Below are 19,072 nucleotides of genomic sequence, written 5' to 3' on the forward strand. Positions count from 1 at the left end.
ATAAAGCCGCCTCAGTACTAGACTGAGTTCATTTTCCCTGCTTGTTGCGCTTAAACAGTCAAATAAAAAATAAAAACACTTTTCCTTTAATCCTCCCTTGTTTGGCTTATGCTACTCTGAAGCAATGCCTGAACTTTTGTATTTTGAGCACTTCTTGCGTTATTTTTGCCTCTTCACGATGACTCGCTTGCTGTAGTCCTCAGTTGTAAGTCGCTTTGGATAAAAGCGTCTGCTAAATTACTAAATGTAAATGTAAATACACACAAAATAATGTAAAAATGCCGGCCTTAATGAGTATTCACATAAACACAGTCAGTTATGTTTTCAGTGAACATAAACAGTTGAGAAAGAAAAGGCTCATATAACAGTATATTGGATCCGTGCGTCAGGTCTTAAAGTGACAGTAGCCTAATAAACCTGATGACAAATTATTATTAAATAATTTTAAAGGTACAGTATGTAAGAATTTTGTAATAAAATATCCAAAAATCACTCTCACAGTGTGATATATTTCTTGCAGTTGTGTACTTACACTCTAAAAAATGCTGGGTTGTTTCAACCCAATTTTGGGTCAAATATGGACAAACCCAGCCATTGGGTTAAATTTTTACATTACATTTTTAACCCAACATTTGGGTTTGTCCATATTTTACCCAAAATTGGGTTGAAACAACCCAGCATTTTTTAGAGTGTACAATATCCCAAAAGTTCCCAAAGATTTTTAATTTCAGAGAAATTCCAATTTTAAATAATCCAATTCTAATTTTCCGTCCCAGAATCCCGGTTCACTTGTCGCCTGTCACTGACGTAATATCCGCGTTATCCCTGGTTTCCGCTGGTACTGCCGTAGTAACCATGGCGATAGACTTGGACAACTGCATAATGTTTAGCGGCGTGCTCACGCTGTTGTCGTTTCGTTCAAACATTATGAACCATGGCAAGCAGACTTTGGGACAAAAGGAGAACTACAACGAGGATCAATATCAGCGTGGCGTTTTCAAGACGCCGAGAGCTAGCGTCCGTGACTAACCTCCACTCGACAGAGACGCCGCTCGTACACATACTTTATTAGACAGGTGAGCAAATGTACATAAAACTAGTCAATGTTATAAAGCTCAACATGATGAAATGTTAGAATATGATCAGTATATAATTCTAATGTTGATCTAGCGTACTGCTAGTCTCATATAGACAAATGTCCTTTCTGTCCTCTCTGCTCCGCGATGTGTTTTTAACATAGCAACAGTAACTAAAGGGGGCGGGTCTTTGCGAACGGTAAATTGTACTTAATTTGTCTTCCGGGAAACATGTAAGTATCTTCTGTTGCTTCCGAAGGGCAGTACTAAATGGGGAAAAAAGACAAGATATTTTAACAAAATAAGAAATATTTGGACATATTTATCCTGTTCAAAAGTCATTTTTATAAATTCAGCATTTTTTGGACTATATGTAAAAAATGTTCATGTAAAATATCTTATTCAGGACAGTACTAAATACAAAATAACATGCATTTTGTATGATCCCTATTTATTTATTTTTATTATTCACATTTTCACAAATTCTGAAAGGGGTTCACAAACTTTCAAGCAGCACTATATATATATATATATATATATATATATCTTTATTTATTTATTTATTTATTTATTTATTTCTCCCTCCCTCCTTTTTTTCTTAATTTCTTTCTTTCTTTCTTTCTTTCTTTCTTTCTTTCTTTCTTCCTTCCTTCCTTTCTCTTTTTTTGCCTTTATTACAGGACAATGGGACAAACGACAAGAAGCTACAGGCAAACCGAGGGAAACAGGATTGGCACATCATAGCAAGCGCATAGCAACGCCCTGGCAACCACCCACAGACTGCAGCTCTTATTCTGGAGTCTCCTGACGATGAACGATTGTGAAGATATTTCAGGAAACACTGACAGTACGTCATCGTTTAGTGGATGCTTTTGTGTGAAGTCACCTTATGTTGCCGCTCAGTGCAGATCGCAGGGATTTTTCCGATGTTTCGGGTCAAATGCGATCAGTTTTGCCCAGTAGATCATCATCATCATGCCATGTAAAGACTCAGATATTATTGTGTTTATGATGCATGATGCTCTGCTGAATATTAACTGGCGTGTCCCGCTCCACTCCTGCTTCCGTCGCTCATTGATTTCCTGTTCAGCGCAGATGAAGTGTTAGTATTCACTGATGAGTGTGTTCGGCTCAGCGCTCGAGTCTTCATAAAGACTTTTATTTCTTCCTCGGGATTGTCAGCGTATCAATAGAGTTTATTGGCTACAATGTAAACCGTTTGAATGGATAAATATAGTTTGTTTGGACGTTATGGACGAATTCGGCTGTTTGTGGCAGAAAACACACTGAGGTATTCGGGAAAGTAAAGTGAACAACACAAATTAAAAACAAATTTATTTTAAAATATATTTTTTTTATTACAACTTCATAATACATTTACAAAATAAAAATAATTTACTTATTTAAGCCTTTTTGGCAGATTTGTTCAAATAATTACAAAAATCTCATTTTGATTTTATTTATTTATTTATTACATGTATGTACATTTGTTCAAAGAGTTACATTCAATTGATTTCATTTTAGAGATATTTTTATTATTTGTTTGTTTATGGTTAGCCTTTATTGCAGTTGTGGTTACGCATCCAATATTTATTTACATTACATTACATACAGATCATACAGATTTAATGTGATATATTTATTTATGCATGTATTTAGGTTAAGCAATTATTGCAGATTTCAATATTTATTTATTTGATATAATTTAAATGTATGTTTTCAAGTTTTTTTTTTCAAATAAAATTAAAATGAATTTTGATATTGTCCAATTTTGTTTTAACTTAAAATTAATTTTTTTATTTTTTTATTGTAATTGGATATTACCTTTCTTTCTTTCTTACTTACTTTCTTTCTTCCTTTCTTTCTTCCTTCATTCCTTCCTTTTCTTTCTTTCCTCCTTTTCTTTCTTCCTTCCTTTATTTCTTCCTTCCATTCTTTCTTCCTTCCTTCCTTTTATTTATTTCTTCCTTTCTTTTCTTCCTTCCTTCCTTCCTTCCTTCCTTCCTTCCTTCCTTCCTTCCTTCCTTATTTACTTACTTACTTAATTTTACTGTGGTTAACTATTATCAAATAATTTACTGTACCAAGTTTTATTTTTTAATTACAAACTTTAATTATGTGATTAATGTGGGATGAATCCCGCCGAGAGCTGGAGTAATGCACTGGATGTCTTCTTCTCGAGGTGAACTCTGCTCAGCGCTGTGGGTCGAGACGCCGGTGGTCTCAGTAACGGCTGTGTGTTTCTCGGCCGTCATTAGGATTCAGCAACGGCCTCCTCTGACACTTTCAATTGGAGCCAACATGGCAGTGGTGTAGTAAATCAGGGCTGGTAGTTCAGCAGAAACACTGACGGAAGCCGAGCCGCGGCGTGTCTGGTTATGTGTGACCGACGGGAGTTTGCTGGCTTCCTGATCGTGTTATAAAACTACGGCACTGATTACACACCATATAAACACACACTGCTGTTCAAGTTTGTGATCGGTAAGATTCTTTTATGTTTTTAAAAGAAGTCTCTTCTGCTCACCAAGTATTTGATTAAAAAACAAACAAACAAAAACAGTAATATTGTTAAATATTAAGACAATTTAAAATAACTTTCTATTTTAATATTGTAAAATGTAATTTATTGATCAAAGCTGAATTTTCAGCATCATTACTCCAGTCTTTAGTGTCACATGATCCTTCAGAAATCAGTGTAATATGAGGATTTCTCATTCTGAATGTTGAAAACCGTTGTGGACTATTTTTTTTTTTTTAGGATTATTTGATGAATAGAAAGTTTAAAAGAACAATAAATGTATTTTCTGTCACTTTTTATCAATTTAATTCATGCTTGATGAATAAAATTATTATAATTTTTTTATTTCCCCCCAAAAATAAAAAACAAATTCTTACTGACCCCAAACTTTTGAAAGGTACTGTTTAATGTTACAAAAGATTTCTATTTCAGATAAATGCTGTTCTCTTGGACTTTCTATTCATCAAAGAATCCTGAAATAAAAATATAAATAACTGTTTCCAACATTGATAATAATCATAAATATTTCGTGACAATCATCATATTATACTGATTTCTGAAGGATCATGTGACACTGAAGACTGGAGTAATGATGCTTTGATCACAGGAATAAATTACACTTTACTATATATTCACATAGGCTAGCTGTTTTAAATGATAATAATATTTCACAATATTACTGTTTTTAATATTTTTAATCAAATAAATGCAGACTTGCTGAGCAGAATTCTTTTAAAAACATTCATTCTTACAGATCCAAAACTTTTTGACTGTAAGTTTGTTGGCTTCCCGATCATCTTATAAAACTTACAGTGATTTCCCTCAGAACAACATGTACACACATGAACACATGTGACACACACGAGCTATACTTACATCGGCTGAATCACATACGTTGACGAGAGTCGAGCCACATCGCCGTCATCGTGCCGAGCCTGGATTAACAATTAACCAACTGTTGTTTCATAGCAACCGAAACACTCATTAAGAAGTTCATCACTGGCTGCTATATTCAGCACACTACCCTTGGGGTGGGCGTACATCTCTTTTAAAGAGATATATGAAAAGATGAAGTGGAAACTAATGTTGAAAGACGTGTCAAGACTTCACATAACAGCCGGTCCCTGGGGAGGCTCTCGTCGCGGCGCTGACAGGTGGAGTTTTTAGTGTTTCGGAGCATCTTTTTTTTCATTCGGCCCAATTAGATCAAGTCAGCATAGTTTTAAAAACCTGCATGGGCAAAAATATGACGAATGCAGATAAGAAATACGAGGTTTGTGCTCCTTGCAAGTGCAAAACTCAATGCCGCGATGCTGGAACGTCCCCAAAAGCATCGTTAGTTATGGTCGCAAGTTGAGTTGTTATCAGGAAAGTTCAACGAGTCTGTGTTTCCCGAAACCATCGTTCCAACCAAAGACTGTAAAAAAAAAAATTATTCTCTTCCATTGGTGAAAACTGAAGCCGCCAAATTCCTAAAATGGCGCTGACATCTTGCGCTGATTTGGACTTGCTTCTGCGCAGTGAGCCTTCTTCTTCTTCTTCTTCTTGTTACTGGCCGCTCACTCCATAGGAGTATTACCATAGACATGTATAAAGGCTAGATGGCTTACCGGCGCTGAGAGCCAATGGGACCCGACGACGTCACACGGCGGCCATCTTAGGACAGGTCCGCTCGTCCAGTTATAACATTAAAGTCTATTGTGCATGTAGTGCTGAAATAACTATATCTTGCTCAATTTTCAACCGATTTTCAAACGGCTTGGTGTGTCATAAACGTCAGGGATGCGGCTATTTAACTGCATACTGCATACATTCAAAACGTGAAGCTACAATTTAAACATCGGCATCAGCACAAATCATAGCCACGTTAATAAGGTTTGTAATAAACCAAACCGTTTGTAAATCCGTCAAGAATTCAGCAAGTTACGAGCATTTGTCACTCACCTTCCGTCCACAGCAGCAGGGAGCAGCAGCACAGTCACCTGACCTAAGATGGCCGCCAAGTTGACGACACAGCTGACTCCGCCTTGAGCCATCTAGCCTTTATACATGTCTATGAGTATTACCGCCACCTACTGTACATCCTACATGGGTAGCGCAGTGAGCCGGGAGTAAAGCCGTTATGAGCTATACTGGGACCAGCCACCGGGGGGGGGGGGCTTCACTTTTTAGGACTTGTGCGCAGTACGTTTGATTCTATCGAACATTCGCAAACAGCATCGCAGAGTTGTGTGTTTGAGTGACAGATCTCGACCTGTGGCTAGAAGCAGAGTTTATAGTTTGCATGACATGTGGACTCAATAGATTTAAAGCGTAGTTTTTGAAGAGTGCGCATGTGTGGACGAGCTCTAGTGTAAGAACGAGCCTATGATTGAATCCGGAAATAATGTAGCAAAATAACTGAGATCCTCAGATGCATGTCATTAAAAGTAGTTTTTACTCCAGCATTTGCGTGACATCATTAACCAACGTGGTTGAACAACTAATTTGCGACGATACGGTTTTGGGAAACAGTCGTGACTAGCTGTTGATTTCTTCAACGATGCATCGTACTATAGTAGTGAACCAGCGAATCGCAACCCTAGCCAGTAAATGTTGCCAAATGGTGTTGTAGCATGGTTTTTTTAGCATGTTGCTAAGCAGATGCTAAGGTGTTGTGGTTACTTGATGGTCTAAGTGTAAAGCGTCTCTGGTATAGATAAAGAGTGTCTGTGGTATTCTGGTCTGTAGAATTTCTCATTCAATGCACGTTTTTTGACGTTTTCGCCTGTTTTGTCGTCCACCTGCAAAGAATTGTGTAAGTTCGCTCGCTTAAAAAGTAGTACATGTTTGGTGCAACAAGTCATGCTCTGAATTTTTTTCCGTGTGTCTAACCCTAAGTTAGCATTAGCAAACATACCAACCGGTGCAAACTTAAAACTAATTTTAGGTGCTTTTAGCTGTCATTTTCAAGTTGTCTACTTCAAATCGAGTTTTTTTTTCTTTTTTTTCTCAAATGTACCCATGTTAGCATTAGCAAATACGTTATAACAACGGGTACTTAAAACTCCAATTAGCCATTTAAAAAAATTGCATGTTTAGTGCAACAATTTATGCTCCAAAATGTAATACTTTAGAGTTACGGGTTTGTTTCAGGTTCTTATTGTAAGTTAGCATTAGCAAATATGCTAATAACATACAATAGGTACCTAAAAGTCACTTAAAATATTACATTTAGAGCATGACTTGCTGCACCAAACATGTCGTAATTGGTGTCCTGTTTCCAATCACAAGTTAGCATTAGCAAACATGCTAATAACGCACAATGGGTACTAAAAACTCACATTTAGCACTTAATGTAAGACTTATTTGTGACAAGTTATGCTCAAAAAGCAATACTTCGGGTTTTAGGGTTACGAGTTTCGGTCTAGGGGGTTATTTCAGTTTTTTATATTGTGAGCTAGCATTGGCAAACACGCTAATAACATACAATGGGTACTTAAAACTACGTCTGAACATTTTAAGTGAACATTGGAGCGTAACTTGTTGCACCAAACATCGTAATTTGAGTTCTGGGTTTGTTCCTTTCTCTAATCGCAAATTAGCGTTAGCAAATATGCTAATAGCATACAGTGGGTTCTTAAAACTCACATTTAGCACTTAATGTACGACATGTTTTTTGCAACAAGTTATGCTCAAAATGCAATACTTAGGGTTTTAGGGTTAGGGGTCAAGGGGTTCGCTTCAGTTTCTAATTGTGAGCTAGCACTAGCAAACACGCTAATTACATATAATATGTAGCAAGCGAGCTTACAAAGTGTGTTTTATCTGTCGTCTGTGCTGCTTCAGAGTCCATGGAGCTGATTATTCATGGTGGACGAGGTATTTATAGTGTTAGTGTGGCTGTGGGAATGGTGTTGGTTTTTTAGTTTTTTTGCCGTTGTGCATAAGATTGCAAGCCATCCGCCGACAGAAGGAAGTGCCTCCGTTTTCTGTCAGAGTTTAGCACCCTCGCCTACTCGTGCCATCCGTTAGACAGTTGCCATAGATATCCCAGAATGCCATGCGCCGAGCAATGCAGAGAAGCTACAGAAAGCTCACTCTATCCATTAGCCCGTAAACCTGCTATGTTAGCGATCGCTCATGTTAGCTAACGTTGATTTAACGCGGGGTTTTTTTTTCACTTCTCGTTAAATCAGAGTGACGACCCTGCAGACCGAAGTCGCTTTGTGACGGATCAGTACAAAGGAAGGACGAGAGATGTAGTTGTAAGAAGAAGGAGAAGCAGAAGCCTTCAGGGTATCCCTTTCAAAAGTGTAAATGAATCATGAAATCGTCCTGAAACGGAAGAGCGTGTTGTGTAACAGTTGGCAAAATGGCAGGAGAAGGTTTTTTTTTTTTTTGCGACTGCTGTGGAGGATTGGAGCGCAGGAAGATGTTTCTGGTTGCCAAGGCGTTCTGGTGCCGACTGGCCTCCGCTCAGGCTAAGTTTGGCTCTCACGCCAAGCCTGGCAACCCACACGCGTGACATCGGTACGCATCGAACAGAGGAGGCTATAAGAATATGCCTTTATCAAGTGGTCGGAAGTCGTGTGTGTGTGTGTGTGTGTGTGTGTGTGTGTGTGTGTGTGTGTGTGTGTGTGTGTGTGTGTGTGTGTGTGTGTGTGTGTGTGTGTGTGTGTGTGTGTGTGTGTGTGTGAGCTCTCGGAAAATTCCCAGTTTACAAGTTTTACAAACACCTATATTTCATCCTAAAATCAAAAGAAAATTCAAAATGATAAATATAAATTTTTTTTACAGTATTTTTTTATTATAAAATTACATGTAATGTGCTTAAATATAATTTTTACAATATGTATTTTTTTAATAGTTTTACTATAGCATTTTGACTTTATCGTTTTTTATTTATTTATAGTGGTTATTACTTTAATTAAAAAAAGAATGTAAACAAATTTTGCATGGCGGAATAGCTGGATTATTATTATTTTTTTTTTACAGGTTTTTTTTATACAAATATGAAATCTGTATAGTGTGTGTGTGTGTGTATGTGTACTTGGTATACATTACATTGTGGGAACCATAATGTCCCCACAAGGATAGTAAAACCTGAGATCACCTCCATTGTGGGGACCAGCCAGCGGTCCCCATGAGGGGAATGGGTTAATAAACATACTAAATTATATATTTTTGAAAATGTAAAAATGCAGAATGTCTCCTGTGATGGGTAGGTTTAGGGATAGGGGCAGTGTAAGGGGATAGAATATACAGTTTGTACAGTATAAAAACCATTACGCCTATGGAATGTCCTCACAAGGATAGAAATGAAAGCTTGCGTGTGTGTGTGTGTGTGTGTGTGTGTGTGTGTGTGTGTGTGTGTGTGTGTGTGTGTGTGTGTGTGTGTGTGTGTGTGTGTGTGTGTGTGTGTGTGTGTGTGTGTGTGTGTGTGTGTGTGTGTGTGTGTGTCTGTGTGTGTTTTTCCCCAGATAGCAACATAATGTCGGCCCACATGTGGAACTATGAAAGAACTAGAGAAAACACCAAGGGAACAGCAATAACAGTGAATAACTTTACATCTGAGGCATTTAAAGACTCCATTTGTCCATTATTTATTTCTAAAGAAACTCGACAATGTATAAAAGGCTCCATTATCTTGTATCTCACGTTACGGCCCCGTAGAAGCAGTTTTTTGTAAAAATAGGCTAACGATTGCGTCATAACCACGCGACTCATGTCGCACAGTCGAGAGATTACCGTATAGACCGGCGGAGAAGCTCACGAGCAATCGGGGGACGTGGAGCATAAAGTCTGATAAAGTGAAGAGAGAAGCCCACAGAGAGAGATAAAGTTGCTCCCGCTGCTAGCTCATGGACAGCTAATGCTAACGCTCTCCGTCTCTGCGAGATCCGGAAGGGAATGATTCAGATTTCTCTCGGCACAGCGACTAGAAGACTGACAGCTGTCAGACTCACGTCACATACACGTCATCAAGCTCAGTTTGAGTCTGCGCAGTTCGCCTCGCGATCAGGAAGTGATGCTTCTCATGGGCTTCACTTTTCTCCGTTGAAACCTGTGGGGTCGCTGTGTCCAGTTTATACACTGACTATGGAAAACACAGTCCCAGAAGTCTCTTTGACCAAAAACTTCAACACCCATAATGCACTCTGATTTCGATATTAGCACATTTTAATGTTGGTGGGTCATATGCTGTGTTCACGCCATGACGCAATTAGCGTAATTACGAGATGATGACAACACGTGATGTGTGTTTCTGTGGCAACAACATGATCAGGTGGTACAAGTGGGAGCTCTCGGAAAATTCCCAGTTTACAAGTTGTAATTGCGAGTTCTACGAGGACTTGAACACTTTTTATAAGTTGGAATCTCGTAATTACGTGGACACACCTATATTTCATCCTAAAATCAAAAGATAAAATTAAATGATAAATATACACTTTTTTTTACAGTATTTTATATAAAATTGTACGCTGATCATTTTTACAATAATTTTGTACTGTAGAATTTTTACTTTATAATTCTGTTTATTCATAGTGCACTTATTACTTATTACTTTAATCAAAAAATATAATTCTCGTTACTGTAATTTGGAAAAAAATATGTAATTTTTTTTGCCAATTATTACAATGTATTAAACTAATAATAAATGAATAAAATCATATAGTATACATCATCATAAACATACATATTTTATACAAAAACGTAATGTAATGTGCTGTTAAATCTATATATTTTTTACAATAAATATTTTAACCAGTTTATAGTTTTGCTGTAGCATTTTTACATTATGTTTCTGTTTTTTAGAGTTAAGTTCTTATTACTTTTATTATTATTTTTAAAAACTCATTCTCAATACTGTACTGTGAAAAATTTATAATTAAATTATTTTCTTAGTCAAATCGATTAATCGTATCTAACATAAAATTGTATGTATATATACACACATATATAATATATTAACAAACGTTTTTGACAATATTTGTTTGCAAATTGTTATTAAAATATTTTAAATTCATGAATTATTTAAATGATAAATAATTATATGAATTTTATTTAAATCGTAAAGAATACATGTCGTATTACACTCAATTACCCTTCATTATGCTTATGCTTTAATATATTATATATATGTAATATATATATATATATATATATATATAATAGTTATGCCCATAAAGATTTTTGTTATTGTATTACAGTAATACATATTTAATAAGAGTCATAATTGAGGAAAAATAAAACAATTAATGTAATTTGTAATTAGAATTTGAGGTGAAATGGACGTTTCTTCACGCGATCCATCCCATCAGAAGAGTTTAAAGGGGCGTGGCTGGAGTCCGCGCGTTACTGAAAGGGGCGGAGTCAGAACAAGCATCTTGTAAGGGAGGGGCGGAGTCAGAGATTGAGAGAGCGCGCGCGAGAGAGAGAGAGAAAGGGGGGTGGGCGTGTCCATGACGTCACCCTCCAGCTCTCCTCAGCGCGCACAGCTGTGGTTTCTCCGGAGCGGAGCTTGAAATCAGACGCGCCGAGCGAGACGCAGCGCTATCCGGGGGATTTAAAGCGTTATTCGCCGCCGTCCACACCCGGAGCTCTCTCTATCTCCTTGGATCTGCCCTCTCCTTGGATTATTATCGTTATTTTATCCTTGGCGCGGTGCTCATGAAGATGTAAGGGGGTTTTGCGCGTGCAGAATCAGGGAGAACGCAGGAACGCGCTCGTTAAAACAAGGTAAGAGCAGTTGCAATGTGACAGCAGACACTTTATGTGAATGTCAGAAATGATTGGAAATTAGACGCTCGTTTTTATCCACTTGAACTGAAGTGTGGGGATATTGTGAAGCGCGTGGAGAAGGTGGTGCCCAGTGCGCAGTTTGCGCTCCACGCGCGTTTTGCGCATTAACAATAAAGTCAGTTTTGATGCGTTTTAAGACTTTACCGCGGTTTTATTTGCCAGCTCAAGTCCGTGGGACAGTCGTGCTCCCCTCCAGAACCCGAAGCATCGCTTGTGTAAACTGAGAATCGATGCCACCGTGCGCGTGCCAGCCTCATATATCTGATATCAAGTACAGAAACGTGTTGAGTACAGCATCTTTCAGAGGAAAGTAGCGCTGTGCGTTTCTGCGTCTGATTTGTACATGAAACACTGACGCGATCTTTCAGGAGATTCAGTTCAGCAATGCCCACCTGCTGAAAACTAGTGAACAACACCTCATCTCAGCCGAATAGATCCCCAAAACCACATAAATCCCCAAAACCACACAGATCACCAGAACCACACAGATCACCAGAACCACATGTAGACAGTGTTCGCTGGGTTAGAGGATCTCATCTCCGAAGTAAATGCCTCCTCGCGCGCAAGTGAAGGATTCATGAATATCGGAGTTTAGAGAGAAATTGCTCGGTGCAAAGTGCGTGGGGGAAAAATAATAAATGTTATAATTAGTGCAATGTGCATATTATATAATATGCAAATATGTGCAGCGATGTTTTATTGCAAAATGTCAATGTGAAATGTTCAGCATTCTGTGTTTTATTGTGCAGGCTGCGCTAAACTTGATGAGTTGAGACGCGTCCGATATGCAGAATATGGGTTTTCATTAAACAAACATTTGCATTTAGTCCCGTCAGTTTTGAAATATATATTTTTTATGAATCAGTGTGTGAGATCTGTGTGATACACGAGTTGAAGGAAGGGTGTTTTCGTCTCTTGCGCGGGTCATTCTGCTCCGTCTTTAATATTTCATGACGGATGGATTTGTATTTTTGCACAGTAATGGACATGCCGTCTCGGAGTGGTGTGGTTTACAGTGGATCCGATGGGATGTGTGTGTGTGTGTGTGCATTTGCATAAAACCAGGCTTGACAGTAGAGTAATTCAAAGCCACACCCCTTTATGGACTTACATTCACATATCCAGTAAAATGCATCGCACTCGATGTTTGTTTAGTATCTCTGTTCATAAGTGTGTCTCTAGAAGTCTCTCAAGGGAGGTTGTGTGTTAATTTCCACAGGTAAAACTCGTTTGTCTTCCCCACAGGACATTGCAGTGTGTGTGTGTGTGTGTGTGTGTGTGTGTGTGTGTGTGTGTGTGTGTGTGTGTGTGTGTGTGTGTGTGTGTGTGCTGGTCAGTGCCAGCGGCGGAATCAAGTGCTCTTGTATTGCAGTTTCCAGATTTGTCTTTAGATTTGCTCCTCGTTCTCCCGGCAGAAAGTGGGATAAGTACCTGTCATTGCTTATGTATGAAAATGCGTGTCGTTGCTGCATGAATGGACATTGTGTTATGTACGCAGGGCTCCCAGGGGCCGTCCATCGCTCCAGTGCTCCGGCGGATTGATCTCTCGAAGAGAGTGACGTAACTGCGCTCGTTAAACCACTAAACTATTGCTTGCTCAATGAGCAAGGTATTATTTATTTATTTAATTATTTGTTTAGAATTCAATGGAAATGACGTCAGTGTCGTTACGCCCTCAACCCATATTTCACGCAAAATTTTGCCTGATTGTTCGTACATTTTCGTCGACTATAAGCAAAATGATTACTTTACAGAAGCAATTGATAACTCAAAGAGCAACTTTTTTCATGCGTTTCTGGATATCACACACACACACACACACACACACACACACACACACACACACACACACACACACACACACACACACACAAAACGGCTGGATGGAAACGACAAGATACATTTTTTAAAAATGTGCGTAAAAAACGTATGAATATTTTTTTCCGATAAGAATTGGTGCATAAACTACGATGGAAACTCATTTAGTGAATAAATCCGCGACATACACCGCACCTTTGCCTCAGCGGAGGCTGTGATTGGATAACTGGACTAACCAGTGGACCAATAGCATTGCAGGATCTCAAATGCTGGTTTGGTGGTTCTGAAACAAGCCATTTATGATGGAGAGAAAAAAAGAGCAACTTCTTTTTTTTATTACTGATACTTTGTGGCAATTTCCCAGGAAAATTAATAATTTACTCAGTCCATCCATGCATCCATCCATCAGTGCATCCATCCATCATCCATCAGTCCATCATCCATCCATCAGTCCATCATCCATCCATGCATCCATCCATCCATCATCCATCCATCATCCATCAGTCCATCATCCATCCATGCATCCATCCATCCATCATCCATCCATCATCCATCAGTCCATCATCCATCCATGCATCCATCCATCCATCATCCATCCATCATCCATCAGTCCATCATCCATCCATCCATCAGTCCATCATCCATCAGTCCGTGCATCCATCCATCCATGCATCCATCTGTCCATCATCCATCAGTCCATGCATCCATCCATCCATGCATCCATCAGTCCATCATCCATCAGTCCATGCATCCATCCATCCATGCATCCATCTGTCCATCATCCATCCATGCATCCATCCATCCATCATCCATGCATCCATCCATCCATCCATCCATCCATCCATCCATCCATCAGTCCATCATCCATCCATCCATCCATCATCCATCCATCATCCATCCATCCATCAGTCCATCATCCATCCATGCATCCATCCATCCATCAACCATCAGTCCATCATCCATCCATCCATCCATCATCCATCCATCATCCATCCATCCATCCATCCATCATCTATCCATCCATCATCCATCCATCCATCCATCCATCAGTCCATCATCCATCCATCCATCCATCCATCCATCAGTCCATCATCCATCCATCCATCCATCCATCCATCAGTCCATCATCCATCCATCATCCATCCATCCATCATCTATCCATCCATCATCCATCCATCATCCATCCATCAGTCCATCATCCATCCATCATCCATCCATCATCCATCCATCCATCCATCCATCCATCCATCCATCAGTCCATCATCCATCCATCCATCCATCCATCCATCCATCCTCCATCCATCATCCATCCATCATCTATCTATTCATCATCCATCCATCATCTATCCATCAATCAGTCCATCATCCATCCATCCATCCATCATTCATCCATCGATCTATCTATTCATCATCCATCATCCATCCATCCATCATCCATCCATCCATCCATCCATCCATCATCCATCCATCCATCCATCCATCCATCCATCCATCCATCCATCCATCATCTATCTATCTATTCATCATCCATCATCCATCCATCCATCATCCATCCATCCATCCATCCATCATCTATCTATCTATTCATCATCTATCCATCATCCATCAATCAGTCCATCATCCATCCATCCATCCATCCATCATCTATCTATCTATTCATCATCTATCCATCATCCATCAATCAGTCCATCATCCATCCATCCTCAATCCATCCATCCATCATCTATCTATCTATTCATCATCCATCCATCCATTTATCCATCCATCCATTTATCCATCCATCCATCTATCCATCCATCCATTTATCCATCCATCTATCCATCCATCTATTCATCATCCATCAATCAGTCCATCATCCATCCATCCATCCATCATTCATCCATCATCCATCATTTATCCATCCATCTATCCATCCATCTATTCATCATCTATCTATCTATTCATCATCTATCCATCCATCCATTCATCCATCATCCATTGATCCATCCATCATCCATCCATCCATGGATAGCTATATATATATTATATAGCTAGACGTTACCTGTTGATGTTTAGGAGTGAATGGATCTTTTATTCAGTGTGTTTGAGTGTCTTCCGTCTTGAAGGTCTCTCTGTGTGTCAGTGTGTGTTCAGTGTGTGTCAGTGTGTGTTCAGTGTGTGTCAGTGTGTGTTCAGTGTGTGTCAGTGTGTGTTCAGTGTGTGTCAGTGTGTGTTCAGTGTGTGTCAGATGTGCTCTCAGACCTTCAGCGAGCGTCTGAACATGTGAAGGAATATTCTGATCAGTGTGTTGTCCCAGCAGCTCTTGTTGTGTGAAGACGGATGGTCTGCGCTTGAGAAGGATGAGCGCTTTTCATGAGCAACGCTTTCCCTGACACTACCTGCTGTAAAACACACACTTAATGAGCAGGAAGAGAGGATTATGGGCCGTGAAACCGCACGCGTGTCCTAAGAGTCGTGCTTAACCATCATACATCATGTACTCTTCAGATCTCAATGCTTGATAAAAGTGTTGGTTTGGATCATTTCCACAAATATATTTACTCATGAGTATCTGGGCATTAGCATTAGCAGTGTGCTAACACCCGAGACACTGATCTCAGGACAGTTCTCCCGCACTAGGAAGAGTATTCAGTACATGTTAGACGTAAAGTTCGTTAGACTTTAACTGCAGCGATGGCAATATGCAAATTGTCAGTTCATGTATTCTTTTTAACAAATATTCACAATAAATTATTTTAAAAGCTATGATTTATATGCTTTAGAAATGAATCGTATTTTATTTTATTCTTTATTTTTTATTATATTTATATATTTTAGAAACAAGAGATCTAAATTTAAAAAAAAAAATTATGCAATTAGAGGATCTAAATAATTTTATTAATTTTTCTTTTATATTTACATACTTTAAAAACAAGAAACCCAAATATTATTTAATGTTTTTTTTAATATAATCTGAGGATCTTAATTGTCTTATTTTATTTTTGTTTTTTTATTTTATGACTATATTTATGTACTTTAAAAACAAGAGATTGAAAAAAAATATATATTTTTTTTAAATTAGAGAATATAAATCGTTTTATTTTAGTTTTATGATTATATTTATACATTTAAAAAATAATAGAAGTTTTAATTTATATTCAATCAGAGGATCAAAATTTTCATTTTATTTGATGTTTATATTATTTTTGTATACTTTAGGAATTGTATTTTGTATTTTAATTTGGATTTATGATTATACTATTATATTACAGAAATATCTGTTTTATTTAAAAAAATTATACAATTAGAGGATCTAAAAAAAAATTAACTTTTGTTTTAGTGTTTTATTTTTATTAATATTTATATACTTTAGAAATTAGATCTTTTATTTTAGACATTTTTTTTTTTTTTTTTTTTTTTTTGAGTTTAAATTCTGCTTCACCTTTAGTTTTTCACTGTGCACTCACTGAAAGGCTCCGTGTCCTGTGTGTGCTTGCAGTGTGTGTGCAGGATGTGCTTTTACACCAGTGTGAGCTGACAGTAAAGAGTCCGGGCTCTTATACTCGGACCTCCCGCTTGTTCCTCGCAGAATCTATCCTGCGCTGGCGTTTCCAGGAAGGCATCAGCCTTTATGCGCCGGAGCCTGACACTTTAATGGGTTTGATGTGTACCTGCGCCCGCACAGGGGGCCTGCAGAAAGCAACGGGTGCATATAAAAGAATGATGGGCTGCGGTGTCAGACAAGATGGAGAAAGAGTGTTTCGCACCTCTGGGAATATAAACGCTTCGGGCGGATCCGAGTTCATCCGTAGATTAAGGGTCAACAAGACAAAGAGGGAATCATTCGCATTATCGGTTATCAAGGGGGCGGAGTTTGCATTTCGCAATATCTTTTATAACCGTGTACTTCGCTGATGATGAGTACTGTAAAAGTTCGCTGGAAAGTAGTATGCCATACTATTTAAAAAGTATGTGGAACATAAAATTAACTTTGCGAATTTAGAGTAAAGTTTGCGAATTCAGAGTCCTTAATTTTACTTCGTAAAGAGATGTATTTTAGTGAAACAGGAAAAAAACTCTGACTCTGTGGTTGATTGGATGGAGAAGCGTGTATGTAAAATATATGGCTGGTGGTTTGAGGGGGCGGAGTTAAAAAATGTCAGTACTTGATGATGTCATCAGAAAAGGAAAGTTGTTTTAGAGGCAAAAAAAAGCTGCATTTTAATGAAAATTTTTGTCTGTTGAATAACACATCGCAATGAATTGTTTTAAACGAGACCAAAACTGGGTTTTTAGAAAGGAAATGCACTGAAAATAAAAAAATTAGCAAATTTACTTTTAAATGATTTTCACTCAGAAATTGCTAGTAAATTTCACAAAATTCACACCTGCTTTTTACTTCATAAAGTGATGTATTTTTGTGAAATCAGATGTTCATTTAATTAAAAAAATGGGGCGGTACTTTATTTTGACTGTCTACAGTTGATTGGATGAAGAAAGGAGTATGTAAAATATATGGCTGGTGGTTTAAGGGGCGGAGTTAAAAAAGCTGAGTACTTGATGATGTCATCACAAAAGGAAAGGCAAAAAAAAGCTGCATTTTAATAAAAGGCAAATGTTTTTTTTTTTTTTTGTCTGTAGAATAACGTGCAGCAGTAAATCGTTTGCAACGAGACCAAAAACGAGTTTTTAGGAAGTAAATAAACTGGAAAAAAATGGTGATTCTCTTTTCACTCAGAAATCGCTGATTAATTTCACAAAAAAATGTAAAATAAGTAACGGCAAATTTACTTATGCAATGATTAATGCACTAATAATAATGTTAAATGAGAAAAAAAAAGCGTGGGGTGGGACTTTAATTTGACTGTCTGTTTTTAATAGGATGCTGAAAAGTGTATGTAAAGTATATGGAGAAAATACGAAGACTTGATGATGTCATCAGAAAAGGACATCCGTTTTATAGGCGGATGTATGCAAGTATATGGCAGGTGGTTTGAGGGGCGGGGTTTAAAAAAGTGAGTTCTTGATGATGTCATCAGTGAAGAAAATTCGTTTTAGAGGCGGACGTATGCAAGTATATGGCAGGAGGTTTGAGGGGCGGAGTTTAAAAAAGTGAGTACTTGATGATGTCATCAGTGAAGAAAATTCGTTTTGTAGGCGGACGTATGCAAGTATATGGCAGGAGGTTTGAGGGGCGGGGTTTAAAAAAGTAAGTACTTGATGATGTCATCAGTGAAGAAAATTCGTTTTAGAGGCGGATGTATGCAAATATATGGCAGGAGGTTTGAGGGGTGGAGTTTAAAAAAGTGAGTACTTGATGATGTCATCAGTGAAGAAAATTCGTTTTAGAGGCGGATGTATGCAAATATATGGCAGGTGGTTTGAGGGGCGGAGTTTAAAAAAGTGAGTACTTGACGATGTCATCAGTGAAGAAAATTCGTTTTAGAGGCGGACGTATGCAAGTATATGGCAGGAGGTTTGAGGGGCGGGGTTTAAAAAAGTGAGTACTTGATGATGTCATCAGTGAAGAAAATTTGTTTTAGAGGCGGATGTATGCAAATATATGGCAGGTGGTTTGAGGGGCGGGGTTTAAAAAAGTGAGTACTTGATGATGTCATCAGTGAAGAAAATTTGTTTTAGAGGCGGATGTATGCAAATATATGGCAGGTGGTTTGAGGGGCGGGTTTAAAAAAGTGAGTACTTGATGATGTCATCAGTGAAGAAAATTCGTTTTAGAGGCAGATGTATGCAAGTATATGGCAGGAGGTTTGAGGGGCGGGGTTTAAAAAAGTGAGTACTTGATGATGTCATCAGTGAAGAAAATACATTTTGTAGGCGGACGTATGTAAATATATGGCAGGTGGTTTGAGGGGCGGAGTTTAAAAAAGTGAGTACT

At 38.2% G+C, this 19,072-nt stretch overlaps 1 protein-coding gene across 1 annotated transcript in view; it reads left to right on the forward strand.

Moving 5' to 3' along the window:
• The first annotated feature begins 11,077 nt into the window (after positions 1 to 11,077).
• The window catches only part of ptprsa (protein tyrosine phosphatase receptor type Sa), a 234,714-nt gene continuing 226,719 nt past the window's right edge, over positions 11,078 to 19,072 (forward strand). Inside the window, exon 1 of the mRNA XM_079594307.1 lies at positions 11,078 to 11,316. The gene's annotated coding sequence lies outside the window, so the exon portion shown is untranslated. The remainder of the gene's footprint in view (positions 11,317 to 19,072) is intronic.

Source organism: Phoxinus phoxinus, assembly GCF_949152265.1.
Source record: "Phoxinus phoxinus genome assembly, chromosome: 20".
Classification (NCBI taxonomy): Eukaryota; Metazoa; Chordata; class Actinopteri; order Cypriniformes; family Leuciscidae; genus Phoxinus; species Phoxinus phoxinus.